The sequence below is a fragment of the Plectrocnemia conspersa genome, unplaced genomic scaffold, assembly GCF_051122295.1.
Source record: "Plectrocnemia conspersa isolate PC_06_02 unplaced genomic scaffold, ASM5112229v1 ptg000002l, whole genome shotgun sequence".
Lineage (NCBI taxonomy): Eukaryota > Metazoa > Arthropoda > Insecta > Trichoptera > Polycentropodidae > Plectrocnemia > Plectrocnemia conspersa.
In genome coordinates this window covers 16,053,051-16,067,816 of record NW_028277166.1, presented here as the reverse complement: position 1 = coordinate 16,067,816, position 14,766 = coordinate 16,053,051, and positions in this window count along the sequence as shown.

Genomic DNA, 14,766 nt, shown 5'->3' with positions numbered 1-14,766 from the left:
GTTATCAAAAATTTCTATTGTGCAACGCTGTTATTCCAGATCGAAACGACTTTTGTCACGATCTAACCTTAACGACCCCCATTTTCCCTATCACAGAGAACAAACTGTCGTTTCGAAAAAGGCAATAAATGTACACTTTTCTAGAACAGGAAGTGTTCATATATTATTTTTACGACTTTATTTACATGTGAATTTGCGCAACATTGTAAAATAAAAATTATTTATTTTGCTTGATTATTCACTAGCTTTCGTACGCATTTTATTATCTCATCGTATCATTTAAAACTTAACCATAGACGATGCTTTTTGTATGCTTCGTTTGTAACATTGCAATATAAAATTTATTATGAGTAAAGCATTCATCTCTACAGTTCTCGAAACTCGAGAATTAAAGCTCTCTGAAGCAAGGAATTAGGAATCAACGGAATTCAGGGAATAAACACAGTGTCGCCTAAAAATTTTATCTATAATGCTAGTGATGATCGTTGCTCTAATCACATTCTATGACACAGTTTCTCGACATAACAAATCTACAACATTGAGGGTTGGTGTACATTATGATAATCTACTTAAATTAGCAGAATTTAAGAAATCTACTAGATTGCTTTTTCTTTTTGTTGTAAATACTGGGATTGTCATTGTTATATTATGTTCTTGTGGTGCTCTCTGGTAACGACTTGTGACGCTGCAGTCTTCCAGATGTGATTATTTTAATTATGTGTTAATTATTTTATATTATTTTATATAAAAAATCGCAGATGAGGATGTTAACGAACCAGTTGCATCGCTTCTTAAAAACACCTACAAAATGTATTCACGCCTTAATATAAAACACGGTCTAGTTGGCTCTTAATCCTTTAAATTCTGAATTCATTTTCATAAAAAGTGACGTAATTAGTCAATTATACAGTAAAAAAACAAATTAAAATATTTAATTACGATTTTTTAATATGTTTATTTTATTCTATATTTGCATCTATATTCACCTTAAGGATTTAATTTTCAATTTTATTTTTTACTGTATAAATGACTAATTAAAGTCAAGTAAATTAATTCATTTTCATATAAATTAAGCAATTATACAATAAAAAATAAATTTAAAGATTTAATTACATTTTTTTATATGTATATTTATTCTATGCTGAATGTAGATATATTTACCTTCAGGATAAAATTTTCACTTTTATTTTTTGCTTTCAAAGAAATTTGGTACTTTTATTTTAAATTGGGATAAATCCGAATTTCGCATTTAAGAGCCGTAAACGGTGATTCGAATTTATTAAAGGGTTAAACACGCATGGTTAGATATATTGTATGGCGCTCGTATTTTCATACAAAGGGTAGTTTTTATTGGCGATGATAATGGGCGATTAACGTCTCGGTAACTAGAGTTCGAAGAACCATTGTAATATACACAAGGTCAAACGTATTTTCTCCGGCGCGCGTTTTCTCATATAAGGGGTAGTTTTTTCGACAGTGATAATTGCTGGTGTACGTTTCAGACGGATGCTACTTATATCTCTTCTGGTTAGTGATATGTGCTCTAAGCTTCCGTAACAGGTTGATAATGAGATTTTATTTTCGTTGTTCAAGTGGTTGTTATGGTGACTAATGATGCAGTTCTTTGTAAACTTCTGCGAAATCAATAATACGTTCTGTATTCTATCACAACTTAAGATAACTCAAATACATCTACTATTAAAGCTAAGCTACGATTTTATTAAAATGCCAATCTATTTTCAATAATTCCGTTTTAATTGTGTTATTTATCATATACCTACAAAATTTTCTTTCAAAAAGTAAAGTACAATATACAGTAGAAGCTCAATTTACGACCATGATTCGTTCCGGAAACGTGCTCGTGTTTCAAAACACTCGTATATAAAAACAAAATTTCGCATAAAAAATATACATATATTTTTTATAATTTAAATGTATTTTAAAATAATTGTATTTATTAATTATTTATTTCCGAATTACTGATTCGGAATAGCTCAATAATATTTTTTTTGTGGAACCTTAAATAGGAATCTATCCAATGACTTGCCTTCTTTTGAGCGAAAATGTAGCATTGCATTGTAATTAAATAACTTTAGGCTTACTCCGGCGGTGATATCCATAATCTTATTTAAAGGGAGGCTTCTTTCTCCTCTTCTATGCTGTTGCTCGCAATGCAGATCTATCATTTATTCAGTGGTTAGGTTCAAGCCATGTTCCTCTAACAATTCTTTAATATCGTATTACTTTCAGTCCAATGTTTGTCCACAGGGACACAATTTTATCAACAATTGACGGTTTCCGTTCATGAGAAAACTCTATAACGCAACCAGGTAACAGTTTTCTCCAAGCAGAATTTTGGGTTTTCTTGGTAACCCTACTCCATGTTTTATCGATGATTTTGAGGTAGCTGAAAATGTGGAAATAATTTTTTCAAAAGTCTCTGAGAGTAAGATTTGTTCCTTCTGTCACTTCAAAGCATCGCTGAAATAGTGATTTGGTGTAAAGCTTTTTAAAGTTCGAAATAATCTGCTGATTCATGAGCTAGAGTAATGAAGTGGTGCTAAAAGGAAGATACTCGAATTCCTCCAATAAGTTGTCTTTAATGTCTGAATGACAAGCAGGAGCAATATTCATACCAACAAGACTTTGAGAGGCAAATTTTTTTTCCAAAAGGTATGTTTTCAAGCACGAAAAATCATCGACAGTCCAGAAGAATCATCGGCTCAGTTAGGAAACAAATGACGCAATATGTACTATTTGTATTGCAAGACATAGTTCGTTTAGCAAGTCAAAATCAGTTAAAACATTTTGTTCATATCGCGAAACACTCGTAAAGCAGATTACTCGCAATTCGAGGTTTCACTATAGAATCATTATATTGTACATTGTACACTCTAGATTTTTTTTAAATATAATTTTATTATAATTTTAGTTAAAGTTGCTGCAGGCATGTATCATATTTTGTATAATTAAAATAATCAAGTTTTTTAGACTGTTTTTTTTTTTTTTTTTTGATAAGTTAATACACCTACCAAGGGATAAGAAATTGAAAGTGTACCAATTTAAAATATTTGCGTTCTATATATTTTCCTGCACTATCCATTCGAATGAGAGTAGCCGAATCCTTCCGTAGCTCACACACACACATGTACCTGTCCGTTGTTTTGGCGCAAAATGTCAGCCGCGCCGCATTCTACCAGTCGCCGCTCCTCCCCGCGCCTCCCTCGCCCGGCGGGCGTGGGAACCACCCCCCACCCGTCGCACAGCACCGCTCCCACTCTGAGCCCTTGTCAAAAAAAGGTGTCTGCCCACAAAGAGGACCTCCGGCCGACAACGGTCACGCTCCCTCCACGAGCGATAAACAACTTTTACTTCTGTGGAAAGCTTCACGGACGAACGAGGAGGAGCTTTTTGATTTGCCGCCGAGGAGCCGCTTCTAACGAGCGCGGTTTCGAAACGTTTCGCCATTTTAGCCGTTTACGACCGAAAACGGGTTTCGAACGTGGAAATCCGTATAAAACGCCGACCGGCGGGAAATTGGCCCGATAAATTTGATGAGTGATCCGTAAAAGTTAAGGAGAAATGCCATTTTTAAATACATTTTTTAATAAACCCCACTCCATTGGCAGTTTTTGATACGTCTACGAAAGTAAATCTGTAACATTCACCACTTTTCTCACAAACGACAACCAATTGTTATAAAAATCCTACTCAATATTTTGTAATAGCAACAGCCTCAGCACTCATGTGCTGAAACAGATGCGACTTATTTCCGCGTTCATGCTTCCTGATTCATTTTTTGCGTTTGTATGTTCTATAGCTGTAGCCAACTGATAGTCCACACCAGTGGCGTAGCTAGGGTATGTGCCGCCCAGGTCGATCCTTAAAATTGCTGCCCCCCCCCCTCATACAATTTTTGCAGGGTCATAAAATCAGCATTTCTTAAAATAATAATTTGGTTATTATTAAGCTCTTGTTATTCGTGGATTTATATATGTTTTAGTGCATTCAGGGTTAAGAACCACACTAGAGTATCCCATCGCAAATATGCCGCCCCCAAGCAAATGCCGCCCGCCCCCTCCGCCCCACATAGTTCAAGAAATATATGGCGTTATCAAGTAAATATTTTTAATTACTTTTTTAAGAAAAAAATAATTTAAGCTTTGCTACTCAAACCACATACCTGAAATAAAATAAAATACTAAAATGGCCGTAGATGTGTGATCGTATAACATGTTGCCCTGTATGGAAAAAGTAATGGAACAGCAGTTGTTGAGCAAATTTGCTATTTCACAAATTATTTTATCTGAACAACACTCGAGCTTATTTTATGTGAACAACATTTTACGGGGACTGAATTGCAAGTAGTAATAAGAATCAAGATCATTTGAGGAGTATTACTGGGTTTTATGAGAGCTTTTGCAACAATAGAAAGAAGAAAATATTTTTAAACAGAGTTGAAGTGGTTTAGTAATTATTTAAGAAAAATATAAAAATAGAATAATACAAATGAGGAAGTAAGATCTCACGGTGTACCGCAAGGGTGAAATATAGGACCATTATTGTTCATAATACATACAAATAATATAATAAGGAATGCAAAAAATGTAAATGCGATATTGTATATGTAGGTTGTTGTCTTTTTTTGTGTTAAAACTATAAACAAACACTAATATCTAAAAATAAGCACCAACTCGTCCAACGTTTGCCTAATCATGCATATTTTTTTTTATTTCTAAAGCATATAATACAGAGATAAAATCAATATAATTTGTTAAAAATACTATTGCTACTATATACATATGTATATATTTATGATTATATTTCTAATAAATAATGCATAAAAAAAAAATATTTTTCAGATTTTTAGGAGTATTTTAGTTTAATGATTTTTTTTACATATTTTTAGTTTTATATTAATCGTTAAAATTTTATTTTACTATATTCATTTAAGTACATTCTGATATGATAAGTATAATTTATTTAATTTTATGTTTGCCATATTAGAGGCTTACAGCATTAATACCATTACGAATAATATATAGTTGTAAAGAAGAAATTATATTGACACTTATATTGGAAATTAAAAAGGAAACTTTCGAACCCGTTTAAGGTCGGAATCTAATAAAATGGGTTATATCACAACTTTAGATTCGGTAATTATAAGCATATCCTAGCTTATTGTATAATAACTGTATTTATATAATATATATATATATATATATAATGTACACAGGTATACACCTACAACATGCATATTATAATATGTAAGTCACAACATAAAATTAGTCACGCCAGACTACAATTTGCAAACTGTCTACTGTAACAAACAACAAAAAAGGTAACACTTGAAGCGTCATGGACATGTCAAAGCATTCAATGGAACGTCCACTCTTTATACACGTTATGGCATATTAAATAAAACTCGCAAAAGTTAATTTAACATGGCGCTATAGTTATGTGTATTGTTTTTCTTTCAAATCGATTACAAATATGTATTAAATTGAATAAGCAAAGGGTAAAAGGTATGCCGACATTTTAAATTACACGTTTAAAAGGTGTGACCCTTAATTTTATATGAAACAAGATAGTTATCACGTTGTTACCTTTTACTGCCAAAGGCGCCGGATTTTTTTACCATTTTTACTATTACACGCGTATAGGTGTAAGGCTGCGGTTTTCAAACGCTGAGACGCACCCTTTCTTTGTTTAACATTTTAGTAAAGCGCGTATCAAATGATTGCTTTGGATTTTTTTTATTATACACAAGGTACTTACATTTGTTTGTGAGGTACTTGTAAATTATTTTAGATTTATAAATACTGTCGTACAATTTCTAAATAAAGATACCATGACTCTTTGAATTGATCGAGTTTAACCCTTGGAAAATTACTGCTTTTTTCTCGACTTATAAGTTGTCGTCTGTGTTAATTCGACAAAAGCTCAGCTGATCTCTCGTATTTTCCAAGTAAAGTTTGAAGTGCAATTTAAGTGACACTTAATAAGTGAGCTTATACTACATATATGGCTTAAATGTGGTCATTGAAAAGGGGAGAAATCAATGAGACAAATATCTCTTGAATTATTGACCAATCTGTAATTAATTAAATACGAAAATTTACAATATATTCCGTTTAAACATTTATTTATTTTGGCATCAATGTGTTCTATTGTCTTTGGTTCCTTTTATGAAGATTGCTAAAACGTTTCTTTTTAACAGATAATTTTTTTTTATGAATCATAAGTATTCGCAATCGTTTTAAGGGTATGGGGGTTTCAACCACATGTATAATTTGTTATAATTTAGATGTCATTCCATCGACCGTTTCGAATAAACAAAAATACTTTGGCCACACAAAGTGTTTTCACAATAATGGAAAAGAGATTTCGCAAGAGAGAGCAAACAATTGCGTTACTAAAATATAAAATAAATATTTTACATTAATGCTTATTTTTAAAACTATCTAAATATAGCGTCGAACAGAAATTCATTCAAATTTGTATATATTCTCCTAGGTCTCTATAAAAAAACACTGTTTCACACAGCGCGCTATATCAAAGGAATCTATCAATTTAATCAAATTCTGATTGGCTGTCAGATACAATGGATATTTGAAGAACACCTCAAAGAAAATGACGTTGAAATTCCTCACGGACCTTCTCGGTGATTTGCAAGTCAGCCACCTCCGGTTCTAAATTGACGCCTTTGTTAAATATTCCATTTTCGGCGATTTCCAAGCGTCGGGGGCGAGTTTTTGTACGAAAGGGTGCTTCTCTCCCTAATATATTTTTTTATTATTTTACTTCTTCATATCGCTATAATTTTAATTGCGCTTTTATTGATATCATTCCACGAAGTAGCGGGTCGACAAAGAAGAGCGTGCGAGTTTCTTGTTTTAACCTGGGGTGAATACAAATCAGGGCTGCCCTGCCGGTTTGATATCGCTGAAATATTTAAAGGTCGACACACGATTCATCACACTATCTATCTCCAAGGGGTTTTGCTTAAAAAACTGGCCAGAAAAAAATAACGTGGCGTATACACATCAAACACGAATCGGGCTTAATAAACCCGCGAGGGCCACTTAACATAAATTATAATGTGTTGTGTGGAAAAATAAGATAAAGTAAACTATAATTTAATAGTATGTCATTCGATCGAAAATACTTAATTAAAAATAAAAACTACTACAATAAACTTAAAAATATAAAAGTTCATGTACATATATATACTTGTTCGGAAAAGTTACGTAAACATTAAAATTATATATTTTTAAATGCTCAATTGTAATATATAAAATATTTTAAAGTCTTTATGATTTTACTTTAAATACCTTTAATTGATGCACCTCTTACGTATATAATATATAATCAAGTTCTAAAAAATCTAAATTTACGTAATATATAATATATTATTTAAAAAACGTAAAATAATATATATTTTCTTTTTATGGTTAAAATCTCTAACTCTAATTTATTCGACAAAAAAACTTAGCAAGTTATATTTTATTTTTGTTTATGTTACAGTGAATGTGTATTATGTACATTTGCTGTTCAAATCAAAACCTAACCTAATCGAATTAATCAAACCCTACTTCAACTAATGAAAGTTCTAAAACTAACTATAGCTTTTGCACTTTCATTAGGTTAATTCATTCAAGTTGGGTTTTAGTTTGGTTTAATTTATTTTAAATATTGTAGTTTTGTCGAACGATTTGACGACACAATTCTGTGAATCTCTAAGCATATTATATTGATTATCAGTTTGTGAACAAATACAGATTTATTTATTCTTAGCAGTGAAATTTTAATTGGCTGAATGAAAATATATTTAATAAAATATTTTAAATTTTTTTTAAATAATTTTTAATGTATATAAACATTTTATTAAAAAATCTTATAAAAAAAGTATTTAAATAAAATAGAATACAATAAAATCATTTCAAATTAAATTTTTACGAGTTTTTGATCTCAAAATCTTAAATATATTTATGTACACATATTTACAGTTATTTGATACATTTTAACTGGCTGAGTGAAAATACATTTAAATTAATATTTCCATATTTTTATAAATGATTTTTTAAACTATATTTATATTTTAATAAAAAAAATCTTCTAAAAACGTTTTTAAATAAAATAGAATACAATAAAATCAGTTCTGATTAATATTTATGTAAATATACAAAAAATGTCTTTGTAATATAAATTTTTATTTTAATATGTAATCATCAGGCTATTTTTAAACGCGCCAGTTACAATCATACATTTATTTAAAAAATCATCTATTACAACACAAAATAGTATTTATATATAAACTTAAAATGAATTAACGATAAGTACCAATAAAGGGCAATCAGTTTAATTAGCTTTTTAAAAGAAAGCAATTTAACTGATAAATATTAAATTAATATCCGACCAAAAGTCAGCAAATAAACTACTGAAATATCAAATATATATTTTAATTAAAACTTGTACTTTACTTAGATTGGCTTATTAAAAATTGTAATAAAATTCACGATAAAATCACAGTTTATAAATAAACGTGGAAAATACTAACAATAACCCGAAGCCATTTCCACAATAATTTATTTTAATGTCCCATAATAGTCAAAGAGCGGTTTCGCCTTTACAAATATTAGTATATTATATCATATTTATTTTTTCCATCTAAAACCGTACGTGCCGGTCGTTATAGATTCTGGAAGCGTCCGTATAAATTTATATAAAATTACTACGAATCTATTTTTTTCCTTTCAGAATTCCACAGTTTTCTCTCGGTAGGTATCCAACGAAGGTCTTTCAATTCTACCATCATCCCCTTTGGTCCTTCAGACCGATATATTGTGAACGATGGCGCCAATCGGAAAACTTCAAGGCAAAACCGGTACTACAAACACATAGATAGATAGACGTCCACAAAAAAAACTCCGCCATCCATCTTCGGCCATGGGAATTTCGGCACCATCTTGATTTTGCAGCCGCAACCCCCCGCGCATCATCCCTGGTCTTGTCCACTTTTCCTGGAAGGAGAATAATGGAATGAATATGTTTCGGCCCATTATAAAACCACCCGTATTTAGTGGTGAAAAAAATCGACCGCTTTGAACAGGGGCTGTATGCGGGCGAAGATTTTCATTATGCGCAAAACAATTGGGCATTGCCTTAATTTAATTCATTATGTTGATTCAAGGTGGGCTTTGGCCACCTAAGATGATTAAAAAATAATAATAAAATTAATTATTAATTAATTGTCAAATATGATCCAAAAAAATAGCAAAAAAATATTTTAATAATTTGTGCAGTTATTATTAAGTGTGCATAAAAAGTTCAACCCTGTGCTTGTATTATATTTTCAAGAATGGAATAGGAAGAGGATAGGAATAGGAAAGAAAAAAAGCAACAGGGCGCAAGATTTTAGTCAATAGTCGATAAATACCTGAACATTCCACAGGAGGGTGTCAAATTACTTACGACCGACAATCGGACAGGTTGCACGCTCCTGAACTGCAACGGTTAAATTATTATTTTTAATAATAATATTGAAATATAGTCAACTGATAATCCAAAAAAATATTTACAAAATAAAGCGAAACTTCTACGTCGTAATCTAATTTCTTTTCGTAATCAGGAGTCTGCAAAATTTCTTGTGATAATTGCGATAAAATTTACATTGATCAGACAAATCTTAGAATTTCACAAAGAAAATGCGATAAAATGCTTTGATGAAAAATCAACTTTTTCAAACCACTTTTTTGATAAAAATCACTACACTAAAATTAAAAACCCGATTGTAAAAAATATAGAGATGCTATTGAAATCGAAATTAAAATAAAATTACACTATATAAAAGAGACGACGCAAAAATAATTTAAAATATCTGATTACCTGTTTTAAATCAAGCTAAATTAAAGTTAAACAAAATTCATACAAATATAAATTCATTTAAATAATAAATGAATGCACTTGTTGCTTCCTTGGCAACAAACAAACGAAAAAAATGTAAACACATGACGACGTAGCTGAAAAAATTCTTCCGAGAAACATTTTTCTTTCGCGGCGTCAGGGATAGCTACTTTTGAGCCACGCTGAAACGTTGATTTTCGGTCGTTGAACGGAGCAGAGGTTACAGCACACTCCTATTTTATTTTGGCTTGGCACAAAAATTAATTAAATCATTGACTTGGTAATGTCTCATTTCAGGTTTCATAGCAGATAAGAATCGTAGTTGACCGCCATTTGCCAAGCTGTCGTCTTTGGCCGTCATCCCATCGAAGGCTCCGCTTCATTCAAGGTATTTTACGGAGATTGCCTCCGACGGTGCTCATCTCCGAAACGGGCTGCTTGTTTTGAAGCAAAAAACTATTTTTTTGATATTTTATTTGGATGCAGTTTAGGCTTTTAAACGTTTCATCTATAGCGATCTTTTCGTTAAAATTTAAACCTACTGAGTTACGAGTGCTTAACTAAAAGAGCTGGGCACATATTATTGCGCTTCAAAAGAAAGATTCTGCGACGCATATCTGCGCGGTGAAAGAATCCGGATCTTGGAGAATTCAGTACAATGACTTAACACTTATTTTGAACGCAAATGTCATCAGAAATGTAAAATTATTTTACTGGAGTAGACTACGTGTAATGTATAGATTATAGCAGACTAGTAAAGCAGAAAAATCTGCATAAAAATATCAGGAGATAAATTGAGGTGATTGAACGGGGGTGGACTGAAACGCAAAAACAATACGAGAGTTGCCATTTCTTGATTTAAAATGCCTGTAAAGGAATAAATCGATAGAAAGTAAGACGTAATAGTGTCGACCGTCGCAGTACTCCACAGCCTCAGGGCTGGTATGATTTGAATTTATTTCGGTTTTAACACAAGGGCGTTTTTTCTGCGGTCAGTGGTGGCGGAAACCATTTGTCAATCTCGTATGGCCCGTGATTACAATCATTAACTTATGTAATTATAAGGCAGGCCCGCCAACATGGAATTCCAATCAAAAACCCGCGGCAACCACTATATCTATCAATTTTCCGATCCTTTTTTCCGATTTGCTAAATTATACGCACCCTTAATAGCAAGCAAAATTGAGACCATTAAAATATTATTCAATCGGGGAAAATCGATGTTCCAACGATCGTTTGTTAAATCAAATACGATTTACATAGTTATTCTGAATATTTTAATTAAAACATTGCTAACGGTATCGAATGGGGTTAAAAACGACCCCCTGCTACTGATACGTTTAACGAATGCATATAAATGTGTGAAAAAAACACATTATACAAATTACCATCTTGTTTCTAGCTGTGCCACCTTTTACAAAACACAATACCTATATTTATAAGACGTCGGTGGGTGGTCGGTTCATTAGGTGGATGTTTGCGTATTTATTAAGTAATGCGATTTTGGATTTCCTGTGCGTGAGACAGAATTTCAGAACTTTTAGTTTGCACATGGTGAAAAGTCTCACGTGGGAACATTCTCAGAGATGAGTGATTCCAGGAATCTAATGCGTAATCGGCGCCGGCTTTGATTCATTCACAAGAATGCTTAAAAATACAGATTGGTCTCTTATGACAAAACACTAATCCTGCATTATGGAGAGTGATGTACGGTTTCCATTTTTGAAAGGAAACATGCTTATAAATTGCATCTATATATTATAGTTTATGTAAATATGACAAAAAATATTTTAGAATTAGAAATTTCATACAAATGTATTTATAATATTTTCGTGGATTTTTTTTCTTGGGTAAATAATTAAATTAAATATATTTTGGTTTTGTAAATTTATTGAATTATTTTTTGCTAAATTGTTTGAAGGAGTTAAAAATGATTCTGGGATTTAGGTTCCTGAGAAAATGATTCCGAGCCTCATGACAAAAATGAAACGTTATATATTTTTTATCTTCGAAATATAATTTATTGAATAAATATTAATAAGTACGAGCTTTCTATGCTACAAATAAATATAATTTTTTTTTCATAATTTTTAATTATGCAATAAAAATTATGAAAAAATGTATTCATAATATTTATCTGATAATTAATTGTGTCTTCTTTTTTGCTCAGTGTTGCCATGTAGGGAATTTCTAGTCCAGATCAAAATCGCGATAAAAATGCTCGATTATCAATCGTTTATATTAAGACTCTTTACATCAATATTATGAGTGGAAATTAAATAAATCACATTTAAACCGAATTTTGACCAATAGGAGACCGCAAAAAACAATTATCCCTTCTCAGAAGTCAAAAATCCACGTCAAAAGAAATAAAATCGCGCCGTCGCCGTCGCAATAAAGGTTCTAAAACTAATTATATTTTAAAACTTTCATTAGGTTAGGTTTGGGTTTGAACAGCAAATTGAATTTCATAGACATTTTAGAGCAGCATATTAGCGCTTATTAGTTAAATTAAATTTTCGCTATTAAAAATATATATTTTCTAGTGAAAATGTATTTGTACTTTACTAGTGAAAATATAACTTTTTCACTGTAACACTGTACTTCGAATGTAAATAAAAAATGATAAGTATGTAAATATATAATATATACTACTACATATATAAGTTAAATTCATCTTATTTTACTAGCACCTGTCAGATCATGTATATTTTCACTGATAAAATATATATCTACTGGTGAAAATGTATTTCGATATAATTTTACTGAAATGACATATTTTAAAAAGTATTTTTGGGATGGACTCGAGATGTTTTTTTCTAGATTTATTTTAGGAATAACCACAATATTATTTATTGATTTTGCTGCATTAAATCTAGTTGTCAAATTATTGATAATACAATTTACAATAACATTAAATTTATATAATTCAGCTGGTGCTGTTGTTGATTTTTCGTTATTTCTTTGCCTCTTCTTTAGTTTCAATCAAACAATCTGTTCCTTTAAATATTTTTTTATCGTGAAAGTACCACGTAGAAAGTGGGTGCTTTTGAAGCTTATATTCCGATCCTTTTATTTATTGTATTATATGTATGAAGAGAGCTGAAGGAACTTATACCTGAAATAGATCAGTACATATGTACATCTCAAACAACTGTAGCTTAGTTCAGATTTATTATTTGAGGTCGAATTTTACTTTTTTTTATAAATATATCCTTGTTATGATTTTTTTACATAGTCGAGCCCCTTAAAGAGAACGGGCCCTGGGAATTTGTCCCCTCTACCCCCTCCCCCCCTCTCGGCAGGCCTGATTACACTCTAATTTTGGATAAAAGCTCTCTGAAAGCTCGTTTGTATCAATGGTTTTGAATTAAATTTCTTATAATATAAATATTCGGGCTTTTTCTATAACAATTATTATTTTATAATAATTAAAATTTTTATCACGTATTTGAATTAAACAAATAAATTGAAATATTCCAGTTATTTATAAAAAAATAAGTTTTTTTCCACGTAATATTATGATATAATATATTTACATATATCAAAAAACCTATGTATATTATATTTAAAAAATATTATAGCAATAGAAAAAACTAAAATTTTTGTTTGATCACCTCAGATTTAATTTTCCTACTTTTCTCAATCTCACTAATTTTTATCAATGTAATTAAATAAAATCTTTTTATGCAACAAATAAAATTCTAAGATACTACTACAATTGCATTCCAAAAATTCAACCAATCGCCGCTAGATGGCATAACATAGTTCAACTGACCGAATAAACATAAGTTCTAATAAAATCAGTGTTCTGGAAACGCATCCATAAATAATTAAATATATTATATTATTTTTTTATATGCTATGTCTAATTATAATTCAACAGTCATTTAGTGGGTTTTGTCGCTATTAACTATTACGTGCCATATCCCACGTTCGCACATGTGTATAGAGTATATAATTTAATTGAAATCTATGTATGTCATAGAACTAACAGAAAATTATACACTTAGTTACACGGTTGTATTTGTGTTTATTTATTAACGAATGATATTCTTTAAGTACAGATAATATTTGAAAGGCATTTTATTGTTTGATACATTTGAAACACTGAGTTTTACACATTTTTTTCGTTAGATTCTTTGCTAAGAATTAATTGATTACAATGTGATTTAAATCTTGCGTCTCTTTGACAGCACCCAACGCGCGTAGTTTCCGAAAACAGCAATTTCTGTGTCCATTTCATAGTGACAACAGATAGTTTTCCATTATTTCCATCATCACGAATGTAACTTCTTCCTATTTTAATACGTTTTGATTGATTGTAACGTCTTTGCTATAAAATTTCACACATGAGTCATATCGCAATGATTAAACACATACGTTGCTGCGAATGTAAACTTTGTCACGTTACACAGACATAAACTAAGAAAAAAGTCGCTTTAATTTTAACTAATTTAATGTTTACTTTCCGATTATTCTTCGTATGTTGTATATTTTAAATCATTTATTCTCAAGGATGTGTCCTTTCCTTTTCAACTCGATTCATTCATATAAGTTTTCTATCCACAATTGCCATTATACCTAGAAAACTATAGATATTGTCCGAAGGGTCCATTTCGCTACTGTCATCCAACTTTACTAATTGTCCCCATCGAATCAGCTCATGAATCAAACGGAAAACGAGCGTAACAATCCTTTGACTCCTCGCGCCGCGGGGCAACCGTGAAAATATTTATTTAGAAGTATCATAAAAAATACGTATGTTGAATATAACATATAGATATGAAGATTAGGGTTGGTGTGTGTGTGTGACCCGACAATGGCACCATTCGGCGCTAAACTCTCATACCGAACACG